At 37.0% G+C, this 12952-nt stretch overlaps 1 pseudogene; it reads right to left on the bottom strand.

Annotated features, from left to right (window-relative positions):
- Window positions 1-425: 425 nt before the first annotated feature.
- On the bottom strand, window positions 426-4372 carry LOC110684690 (annotated as a pseudogene).
- Between the last annotated feature and the right edge of the window lie 8580 nt (window positions 4373-12952).

Raw genomic sequence — 12952 nt, 5'->3', positions numbered from 1 at the left:
ATGAAGTGAATCGTAGTACTCGTATTAACGGAAAATTAATTCTTCCATCCCTGCTCTTGTGTAAAAACTAGAGTTTGAGAAAGACATACAAGAGTTATTCACTAAACCCAGATCAGATATACAAACTGTCATATTTCATGTAAGAATCACAATTTTCCGAAGATTTACCGTGTCTGTGACTAGCACTAGTTTACAAGAACCTGTTAGCTATCCATGCTATGTGTCACAAGAGATCAGAAAGCAAGCTAGAATACCCAGGAGAGAAGGAAGCTGGGCAAATAAGACAGTTAAAAACATTGCAAGCAACTAAGAGTTATCCCATTTTGAATCAAAGAGCAAAAACCTAGACAAGCTGTCTAAGCAGAACTGCTTTTACCGCCAAGCTTCAACGTGCTCTATCCTTGAGCTCACACAGCTCAGATTGCTCATGGTCTTTGGCTTTTCCGTGGGTCGCACAGAGGCCGCCCACTTAAACTTGCAGGGTCCTTCCTGACAACAATGGAGGCACTCGATTGAAAAAGAGGTCCTGTACGGATCTTTAGACTGGATTGTAACCCCTTAAAAGATTGCCAATGGAAAGGCGAATCATCAGAATCATCTCCGTCCTCGGAGTGCTTAGTATCATGGGGGCTGTCAAAAACAGGTTCATCATCAGATGAATAGTGCTCAGGCTCTGATACCTCGGTTTCTTCAAGATAATCTCCTAGGCAAGCCTGTGACGGGCTTTGATGTCCGCTCTCATCTGAAGGTCCTGCACAAGAAGGACAAGGAGGGGCTATCCTTGCGTCTTCTCTGTCTTGCAGTCTTTTGGTGATTAGGGTTTTGAGGAAGTTCATCACTTGGACAGCGTACATCAAAGCAGTTAAAGGATCTGCCATCTACATATAAAAAGCAACTCATCGGTAAAAGCCTTACAAAAAAAAAAAAAAAAGCAAATTCACTTGCAATCCAGTATTATGCTAGAAAATTTCCATACATGATGAAATGTAGAAAGAATGAAGTAAAATTAAGCCCAAGCATGGCAATCAGACACAAACTGTAGATTACGGAGTAAAAGAAGGAAACCATAGCATGGTTACCGTGATGCATAAGAGCAATTTTATAACTCCCAATTAACCTGTAAGAAAAACTATTTGGCTTCCAATAACTTCCACAACAGATATATTCATCCAGTACATGAAGTAATAATGGCTATGACCTAACTGCAGATATTCAAGTAGTTTACACGCACATATACCAAGAAGTTCACATATTATTCATCAAAGTAATTAAAACGGAGCACAGTTTAGGCCTATGAATTACGGAGTAGTATTATCTGACATACATTCCAGAATGTAAGTGGATCAAAGCTTCTAAGTTGAACTGAAATTTTTTAAAATCATCTTTCCACAGATAAACATCAAAATCACTACATTTTACTACTCTTCAAAGTCTAAAGGGGCAGGTAGTAATTGGTATACCTGTGTCATATTTGGAGCAAACACCATAGCAATGTTGTGAGCATTCATCTTATTGTACTGTTCTTCTTGAACAACATCAGCCATCAAGTTGATGGCCCAGTCAAGCAAAGAACTCTCCGTTAAAGGAAGCAGCCTTACAAGCTCAACACAGTCATCTTCAGTCTGGCACTGCATCACATCCTCAGGTTCCAAAGGATCCAAAACGCCAGTTGGGAGTTCTCTAAACCATGCCTGGAGAAAAGAATGGAAATTAAAGTCTGCAGGAGAACTTTACTGGAAAGAGACAGTTCAAGATACTTAAATTCAGTTTTGAGAGTATGTGAGTAACAACCATCATTAGGAGAAAATTTTTCACAGCATAACTTTATTTATAATGCTATGTCAAATCACCACCATCGTCCAAAGCAATTATAAAAAATGTCAGTTTCATCTAGGGATTATGGACACCAAGGATAGGGTTTAAAATATTGAACAATAGATATTCTGTTAAATCCAATATAGCATGTCTATTCTGCACCAAAGACTAGGTGCTCAAGAAAGCTGCTAAGCAAGGTGCCAAATGTAATCGAGCTCATGTAATGGAACACATATGTAACTACATCAGATGGCTACAATGCTCTATGATTTTTACATATTATGATATTCCAATTCCAAGCAGTTCTCTTACAAAATTCACAGACAAACAAGAACAAAATCGCTTGTCAAGGGATACCAAACTTATAGCTATACCTTGATAAGGCCAGCTAGACAATGAATATCTATGTCTTCTGGTATAATACCCCCATTTAATTGGTCTCTAACAAACTCCTCCTGACTATTGTCCGCGGTAATTCTAATATTCCTTCCTCCTGCAGACACCAAAATTACCCTGTTAATGCCAAAATGCAAAGAGGAATAAAAGAAACACATCTAAAAGGAGTGAATCAACCCCCCCAAATGGATAATCTCCAGGATTCCAACCGACATAAAGCAAGAATTAATCCAATAATTTCATTAGGATTTATGACTAGTAAAGGATGATAGAATTTCCATAAAATATACAAGAGATAGCATACACCTGCAAGCCTCCTTGAGCATAGAGACGCCTTTGCATCAATATAAGTATTGTTGGCACACAATTGCCTCTAGTGTCATACGAGAGTTGCATGGATTCCGTGGAAACGCCAAAAACTGATGTACTGCACATGTAAATGAATCCAGATTAAGAGAAAGTTAAAAATACAATGCAGCACATATATATATAACATAAAACTTGTTAATCAAGACAATTATGCTAAGTACTAGAAAATATGATCTATATGAAAAAAAAAAAAAAAAATGTAGAATGAGATAGTGTCTGAGACTTACATAGATGAAAAAGGAGCCATATTAGATCAGTACTCCAACCATAATAATCTTGCTTTTTAGTAACAATAACTGACCTCGAAAAAAGATTATGTAAAAGAAATCTATGATCATGGATTAATAGCTTTAGATTTGCCTCAGTTGTGATTCAGGTATAATCATGGAAAAATATGAAATGTATATCCTTATTGGAAAATCAAATTTAAACCTGTACATCTCTAATCCTTCAATATTGGAATGCCCTCCTCCCTGGTTTTTAAAGTGGTTGACTATTGTCTATTATCACAAATTCACGACAAAGTGCATAGTGTATATTATACTCATCAGATAGATTATATGCAATATTCTATACTGTTATACACAAACATTACTGATGACCCTCTATAGATAGCGGAGTATATTGCGATGTGTACAGAAAATTGCCATTGACCCTCTACAGATGACTATGTAGCAAGAACAAAGTCAGGATAAAGGCATAAAAATTGCATGATTTTGCTTCGGAATTTTGTTCATGAAACCAAAAATTCAGCTCCGGATGCATCTAATGCTCATGTCCTCCGTCCTCGTCACATTACACCCAAAAATAAAAACAAAAAATACAACTTTACACCCTACAATCATCAAATCACAGATAACATCCCCATTTATCCAGAACAAAGATACTTTTTAGAAACAACGAGCCGCCGAGCCCTCACATTATCCACCATCAACAAAAAACCCATTTTTACATAATGCACCAAAAATTAATCCAAAATCAACCAAAAATAACAAAACAAATGTACCTTGCTTTAGCAAAACCCCAACTCACACAATACATGAATTACAAAACACCCACATCAAATTATCTAAAAAAAATCAACCAAAACAACAAATGTACCTTGGTTTAGCAACATCCTATCTCACATAATGCATAATTACAGAACACCCACATCAAATTATGCATTTATACCAACAAAATCATAAAAATTAACCAAAAAAGCAAATGTACCTTGCACTAGGAGCCCTTCTAGGAACTTCAGGCTCAAATTCAACAGGCAAACCTAAGAAGCCATTAAACCTATCAAATGTGACATGAGCCACGTGGCGGACATTGGTAGGCCAAACCAATATCCATACCAGAAGAAAGATGATCTTCCCTCTCAGTGCTGCAACCAATCAAAGACTTCCTAAACAAAGCTACAAGAAGAGCCAGGAAGGAAAGCTCTTCCCTTTCTTTCTCTCTCTTCTTCAAACTTTCACTTCTCTCTCTAAAACTTGAATTTGAACCACTATCACAATCACAATCACAATCAACCCCACTATTTCTTCTTCTATCTACAGAACTTGAGCTTGAATTTAAATTAGGGTTTTGATTCTGATTAAAAGGCTGGAAAAATGTATCAGAAGGGGTACTTCCTGAAGATGATGAAAAATGAGACGGAGAATGTAATACTTCTGTCATTTGTGTCAATAAATCAAATGGGTATCCAAAATATTCCCAAAAAATTCAAAAAAAAATCAAGAATTTTGCCAGAATTTTTCAAAGATCAAATTTTTTTAATGGGGTTTTTGAAAAGGATGGAAATTGAGAGTGGATTGAAAGAATAAGTATAATGAGGACGTGGGAAACATAAAGAAGAAAATTTTGGGTGAATTTCTACAGCTCTGCAAAAGAGCGTTGAACAAGCAGAGGAGAGAGAAAGTGAGAGAGATGATGAACAAGTTTATTTTTTGAGGGGTTGTTTGTTGTTGTTTGAGTATTAAATTTGAGTTAAAATTAATCATTTATTGAGACAGTTTTTTGGGCAGTTTAGCATTAATACATAATTTAGGTGGACCACTTTTCATAATTTTTCTACCATTTTCCTATTTTATGGAATGTGTTTGTTCTTCAAAAATACAAGTATGTGTCTTCCCTCCAAAACGTGTTGTTGTCTATATTTGGAGAATTTGGGGTTCATATTTACATGTGTTTGGAAAAGAAATCTGCTATAATATGTGCATTCAATCGATTTTTCATTTACGATATATATTTATGTTGACAACTAGATTCGTAAAATTTGGAAATTCTAACATACATATATAAGAGTATCTATTGAAGTAAAGACTCTGTAAGTTTTCGTCACAAGATCAAATTTAACGGTTCCAAACAAAATGTAACGTTTTAAAAAAAAAATCTCGTATTATTGCTAGTTTATATATGAATTATAAAGTTTTACGCTAGAAAAAAAAACCAACTCATATGTGACCTTCTAATGTACTTTGATCCAGGATTTAATGTGCATGGACACAATAACGCAGGAATCACATTCAACTAAACTTGAACTGTACTCCATCTAGTGACTCCAATTAACGTCTGTCGTTATATCACCCCAAAGCTAGGGTTTTACAGCCCACATTTAAAACCTTAACTCATAATTTTTCTATTAAAGGCCATATGTTGGTATATTTATTTTACTTGTATTAACAATCAAATGCCTTAACCCCAAACTTTATCTTACTTTCCATTGTTACAATATACTTTGTACTCCGTATCTCCCTTTTTGCCTTCCACATCATTGTACCCCACTCCTTGCAAATTCAAAATAACAAGGCAAAGTGAAACTATATACTACAGTTTTACCCATGAACATACTAATAATTTATTAGGCTGCATACCACTACCTAAATTTATATAAACTCACTAAACATTGTTATAACTTATTTTAGTTGTAAATTTAAGTAACCTTTTGACCATCAGCGAAATTTATTTTACTAGACTATTTTTTTAATTTTTATTTTTAAAGTGAAAATAAAATGAATTGACGATACCTTATTCTCCCACCGATTATGTAGAAGGACTTTCTAGTTGGTAGCATAGCACATACAATTAACAATGATACAATCACAAATCATGTGTTGTGTGCTATATTTGTGTTACTAGGTGGTCTATCGAGTAATATAAATCGAAGGGAACTTGAAAACATGTCACTCTACTCTAGTCTCTTACTATCATCAGATTCATCACGCATGCATGTAACACGCTATCATTACACGAGGAGACTAAGATCTAATTATAAAAAGAAAATTAGGTCATCATGATTCAAAAGCAAAAATCATACCACCTTAGAAATTTTAATGTTTTTCAACTACTATATGGTTTTATAATTGGCTATGGTTTAGCTAAATATGGAACATCATTATTATGTTGCACTATACCTTTATATTTTGACTAAGCCATGAGATTACACTAATTAAAGAAGCAAATTAAAGAATAATTATAATTTACACTTTATTAATTGGTCATTAGTACCAAAAGACGTAAAGATCTAAAAATGTCACTTTCATGTAATCCGTCAAAAATAAAACAACAATGTGTAACAATATATCATGTCACATGCCTATAAGCTAACTGTATCTTACCCACCACTATCAAGATTGATGAAGCGAAGTCAATGGTTTTCCCTTTCTTACTTCTTCAATATTTGAAAATTTAAATTAAAGGTGTATTACTTGGTATCTAATTTGTCCAAGTTGATCTTCCAAGATTAATAGATTATGTAAGAAGTCAAATAACAGTGTATTTTATATTCATTTTGAAGTCCTTGTATTCTTAATTTACTAAAGTACAGCATATAATTACTTGGGAACACCATTAGGGAATTTAGGGATAATAGTTATGCGACTTTGAGTCAAGGCTTTCACATTTTTTGGGGATCAAGGAAGGAAATAAATAATGTTGTACATTTGAAGAATTGTAGCTATAACATACTAGATTATATGGAGTATAAATAAACTAATTGAGGTGTAGAGTCATTTGAGATACAATACTTTAACATTAGTGTCAGTTTTAATATTTACTTCAATTTAATACGAAGTAGTATATATGAAAATTTTATTATAAAGATTAAAGTTAACATGAAAAATTGAGAGGGCGGTAACCAATTTAAAACATATGAACAAATTTCAGGATATAACTTTTTTGATCGAAATTCGAGACATTTTCTATCTCATGATATGATTCCGTCTCATACACTCATCTACAAATGACTTGTTAACAAAATGTTTACAAAGACCACATAATTACATACACAAATAACACAAGTACACAAACTCATAAGTTATGAAAATCTTAAGTGCGCCTTGTTTCCTTTGGGCCTTTGGTTGACAAATATGAAATGGACCATAAAAGAAAAAAGAAGATACAAAAAACCAACAAAAAAATTCAGTCTAACCCAAAACCCATTTTTTTTTTTTTTGTCAACCCAAAACTAAGGAGTAAAATTTTACTAGACAAACAATTGCAAGCGAGACTCATTCTCTTGATCAATGACATCAAGCATAACAGGATCAATGATGATGCGGCTATCCACGTGGACCTTAAACTTAGGGGCCCACATAATCATCTTTGCCCAACCACAAATATCCACCTCAGCATGAATAGCCATTGCTCTTTTCGTAACATCCCCAATAAACCGCTTTGCATGATGGGCCAACTCCTGCCCATTAAGCCGGGCCTGAAGTCGCAACAACTGACAAGAATTGGGCGGTTGTGATCCAGCTGGAACATGGGACGAGCCCAAATAAGACCCATCATAGTAAATCGAAAGTGACGTGGCGGAGTAGCGGACAGGTAGGATGTTCGGGTTAGTAACGTGTATAGTGAGGATGAGGTCCGCATCAAGGCGCGGGAGCTTTTTTTTATCATTAAGCTCCTCGTTCGAATACGAATGTCCCTCATTGATCGAGTTTTTGAATTTTAATTGTAGCGCCGTGAGGCTTACAAGCCGAAAGCTGGGTACTTTCGGCTTGATGAAGAAAAAAGTGGTGGCTGCGGTGGCGGTCGTGGCTCCTATGAGAGCCGAGGTCCAACTCCAATTTACTTTTTTGCCCATGGTGTAGTCGCTACCATGGGCAGAAAAAGTTATTTTGGTAAAAAAGATGAAATTATGGATGTTGGAGGATTGAATTGAGGGGAGGAGAGAGATAATGGGGTCAAATTGGGTTGATTGTTAGAGAATTAGGCTATTTAGTGATTGCTGAGTCCCAACGAGTCAAGTAGATATAGTATGTATGACAAATAGATGAAAAGTTGTTGGGTCAATTTGTAATTTGTCATTTCCCAATTTTTCATATTTTTGGAGTGCGCAATTTGTTTGCAGGAAAAAAAGGGTAAAAAGTTGCGTTGTTAATGTTAGGCGTTTTCCCATACTATTTGAATAAGGAAGTGGAGTTATCAGTTATGGTAGGACTACAAGTCTATAACGGCTTTTTTTTTTTTATTTGGGTCCTAAATTGGTCACAATGTGAACTTGTGAAGAGCCGAAAAGGTCTTTATTATACCCCATTAGGCATTTAGGCCATTACACATAAAACATGTGTAAATTTTGTTACTTCTTTTTTGTGTTAGATGGCTTGTACCAACCGTCCAGGCGTCCACTTTGTTTTCCCATTGGAGCATGGTTTAGTGACTTGACGAGTACAACTCAAGTTAGTTTTCTCAAGAGAGTATTGATTTGAGTTTTGGATTGATACTTCAAAATGTTTCACTTTGCATATTTAAAACATTAAATGCATATGTCAAAAAAAAAAAAAAAAAAAAAAAAAAAAATCTTCTAATGATTTTGTAACTCGAATTCGAGCAATAATCAATAGTAGCCCCGTAAAACTGGAGACCCTATCAAACGCAAATAACACCCTGTCTTTCAAAGGAGCTCGAAAAACCTTTTCTTTCGAAGGAGATCAAAAAACCCTATCTTTCGAAGGAGATAAACCTTTTCTTTCGAGGGAGACATTATTTTAACCTAAGAATTAAAAAACCTTAAAAGAAACAACGATTGGGGCTTTCCAACGGTGAAATCCGATGGAAGCCCCTTCAAAATTTACAATGGAGGCTAAAGTTTAGGAGAGAGAAAGGAGGCTAGGTTTTTTTTTTGGTCCCGTATGTTAATGTGATTATTCTTGATTTACATAATTTTGTGAAAATCTGTATGGTATATCTTTTATACTTCTATGTAGTTTATTAATATTTTTTTTTTTGAAACCACACAAACGTACTCAAAATATTAAGAAGAAATACGGTCCATGAGTACATACGGAGCAATATCTTGGGGACAATGATTTTCCCAAATTTGCTCGACACCGAAAGGAATAATCTTAGCAAGGGAGTGGGCAACACAATTCTCATCCCGTCTCACATGAGACCACATTATGGAATTAAAGCAAGTACATAAAGAAATAATGTCTCCAAGCACAGTATCAATTTCAGCTGCATGCTTGACATTCTTTGACAGGAGATCGATCAATAATTTGCAATCTGACTCAAGGATGACGTCCACGAACCGTGATCCTTCCCAAGCCTGATAGCATGAAGAAGTGCTTTGGTTTTGGCCACCTCAAGTGCCCAAAACTCTTTCCATCTTCTGGTGGCAGCAAATAGTATTAGATGATTTAGAGAGTATGAGAGAATTGTGATCATTTGATTTATTTCGGATGATTTAGAGAGTTAGAATAGAGCGCCCGCGCCAATGTTTAGTGCGCCCGCGCAATGCTTGCGTGGCCCGCGACAAAACCGCGTAAAAATCGCGCCAACTCTCTGGAAAAATGCAAAATTCTGGCAGAATTGGGTAGGCGTGCCGCGCGGCCTGGTGGCGCGCCGCGCTGCTTCCTTTTCTGCCGTTTTTGCGGTTATTTTCTCGACTTTTAATAGTTTTCATTTTTATCGAAAGTATACAGGATTTCATTATTACAGAATTCTTCCTTACTTTTCTCCACATTTTCTCTCAAACTTCTTGCAAACTTTTGTGAGAAAAATTCTTGAAATTTAGCCAACTTTGTGAATTGTTCATTGTATTTCGTTTCTAGTGCTAAGAGCGAAATTGACTGTCAATTGTATCTCAAAGAGGATTTCCGGTTTAACCCAAGCACCGTGTGGGGGAAATAAACCTCTTTAGGAAAGTGTATACACGCCTCTGACAATGTATCAAGGTTTGAGACTCACGTGGTCATCGATATTCTCATGTTCATGCTTGGTTTAGTCTGCTTGGAGGAAAGGCAAGTTTGATTCTTGACACTAGTGTAGTCTTTGTAATTTTTCAGTAATTTCATTGACAATTTTTAATACTTGATTGTAATACATTATTTAGTATTTGATATTTACATTTATATTGTAATCATATATTTTAGGATTTGTTCCCACACATTGTTTAAGTGATTTTCTTGATTGAAATCGCTGTAAATCCCAACAAATAGAACATGGCCCTCGTGATCTCTGGCAATAATACCAGCCCCAACACAGCCCTCGTCAGCAAGCGAAGCATCAACATTGAGCTTTACCACGCCTTCAAAAGGAGCAATCCAACGCTTGGAGCTGCTTGGAGCTCGATGTTTAATTGGGGAATAAATACGGGCAACATATTTGTTGAAGTCTTCAACATATCTACTTACTCGAGAGACAATTACAAAATTTGGTGTGCATCGGTCTTCAAAAACCTTTCCATTTCTCTCTCCCCGAATACACCACGCAAGTAACATGCCTCTCTGCCTCGCTTTGCTATCCAGATTTTTTCCAGCTAACAATGAGATCACAAATGGACTCAGCTCTATCCCAACGAGTCATCTCAATACAATTGCATTCATCCCACAGTTTGCGCACTCTATCACACCCAACTAGCGCATGCTCAATTGATTCCACCTCTGTTTTGCACCAGGGGCAGGAGTCATCCTCGGTCATATGAAGATATTTTAAGAGTGCACGTACTGGCAAAGTACCTGTACAAAGTTTCCAAAGAAGTGTCTCACCTTTGGGGTTACCTCGGCCTTCCATATTTCCACCAAGCTTGGTGGAAATTGTAGGACTTTAGATACTATAAGCGGAATTGCATGAATCACATTCATAAGCATCTAATAACCAAGATCTTTGTATAACGCATAAAGAACATATAATTATACCTTTGAAGCGTGATTCCACGAGTGATCGAGCAAGAACAATAAGGAGAACTAGAACCCCAAACGTGATTCCTCTACTTGGTCCACGGGCAAGGATTAAACCTCCACTAATGCTAGTTAGTTGTGATTGAAACATTTCAATCAACCTTCTACTGAGAGGAGAGGAACGAACAAGCCACGAACCACTACACCACCACCAAGCACCACCTTGGTCGGCGTCCGTACCGTACGGACAGTGAGGAGGAGAGAGTGAGATTAGGGTTAGGGAGTTCGGTTGCTTGCTTCACAATTCATTGTATGGGTAAATTATGACTTGTTATCAAAACCTAGACAAGGACTCTATTTATATATCTCATACATAACTAGAGTCCATGTGAAGCCCAAACTCCTAATCCAATCCAATCTACTCTAGCCTTCCTACTCACATGGCTTGTCATTACCTCATGAAGCCCACTAATGAGCTTCATACTTGTTCAATCCAATACCCTTGTACGTGACCTTATAGGATCCATTCTATTGGGCTTTAGACTATTTAACTAGCCCAAAGATCATTTATCATATCTAGCAACAAACAATGACGACCTAAAAGAATGAGCTAATTATCTCCATAATAGTGATCCTTGATATATTTAGTAATTACACTTGATGAAAACATAAATCCTTCAAAAATCATCAAAATTGCAACCTTTCCTAAGGATGTAAGAAGTCTTCACAGAGTAGTCACCATCTTTCAAAAACGCCCAAATCATCTCATCCTCTTGTTCACGGCCACTCAGGGGAATTGAAAGAATGCAGCGTGCATCTCTTTCATTAAAATTATCATCGATGAGCTCATAATCCCATTTTGCTCTATCCCGGTTCATCAAATCACTCACATGCTGCAGCTTGGGATTTTCCTAACCTAAAATAAATCGCCCAGCCTCATCCGCCACCCATGGATCACCCCAAATGCGGATTCTTGTCCCCCTTCTCACCCTCCAAATAATCCCCTCCACTAGAGCCTTCGACGTGTTGATAATTTAGAGTGTCGGAGTGGAGCGTTCGCTCTACTGAATTGCGCTCGCGCCAGATTGGCGCGACCCACGACAAGTTTCTGGAAAATTTGGAAAAGTTTGGAGGCGCGCCCGCGTCATGGCATGGCGCGACCCGCGCCAAACCGCGCTAACTTTCTGGAAAAATCGAGTTCTTGGGCAAAGAAGGAGGCGCGCCCGCGCGAGCTGGTGGCGTGCCCGCGCCCCATGGTGGCGCGCCCGCGTTACTGTGGTGGCCGCCCGCGCCTCTTCGCTCGCGCCCGTGCTTCTTGCCGTTTTGCGGTTTTATGCGACGGTTGATTCTATTTTAAATGGAATGAGTTTTCTTTTTCGAAGAAAGATAGAACATTATTCTCTCATCTTCTCCCCCAAGAATTCTCCATTTTTCTCAAAATTTTCTTGCAAACTATATAGAGAAAAACCTCTTGATTTTAGCCTTCTTTGTGAATCATCCATCGGTTTTTCGATTCTTTGTGCTAAGGACGGAAAGTGCTGTCAATTGTATCTCAAAGGGAATTTCCGGATTAACCCAAGCACCGTGTGGGGGAAATTAATCCCTTTAGGAAAGTATTCATACGCCTTTGACAGTGTATCAAGATCATAGTCTCAAGGGACGTTGCAATTCTCATGTTCATGCTTGGTTGATTGGCTTGGAGTTTAGGCAAGTGTTTAAGCCTTCATATTAGTGTTTATTTTAGAAATTTTCTGTAATTTCTTTGATTTTTCTAATACTTGATTGTAACGCCTTGGTTGTGTTTGTTTGTATTACATTACATTGTTAGTGTGATCGTTTTACTTAGGTTTTGTCCCACACGTTTTATTAAGTGTTTTCTAGTTTGAATTCACTGTAAACCTAACAATCTAAAGGGATTATTTTTTTAGAATTGTCATGTCTAGTGTGAAGGAACTTACTACTAACTTCGTCAAACTCAAGAAGTTTGACGGTGTTGAATTTAGGAGATGGAAGAAGAAGATGTATTTTATTCTTACATCTCTTAATGTTGCCTATGTTATAAATACTCCAAGGCCAAATGAACATGAGAATGAGACCTTGGAATCCGTTCGGGAAAGATCGAAATGGGACAACGACGATTTCATTTGTCGTGGTCACATCTTGAATGGGATGGAGGATGACTTGTTTGATGTCTACCAAAATGTGGAATTGGCTAAGGAGTTATGGGAGTCCTTAGAGAGCAAATACATGATGGAAGA

Source organism: Chenopodium quinoa, unplaced genomic scaffold, assembly GCF_001683475.1.
Source record: "Chenopodium quinoa cultivar QQ74 unplaced genomic scaffold, ASM168347v1, whole genome shotgun sequence".
NCBI lineage: Eukaryota > Viridiplantae > Streptophyta > Magnoliopsida > Caryophyllales > Amaranthaceae > Chenopodium > Chenopodium quinoa.
This window is presented reverse-complemented; position numbering and strand designations above follow the sequence as displayed.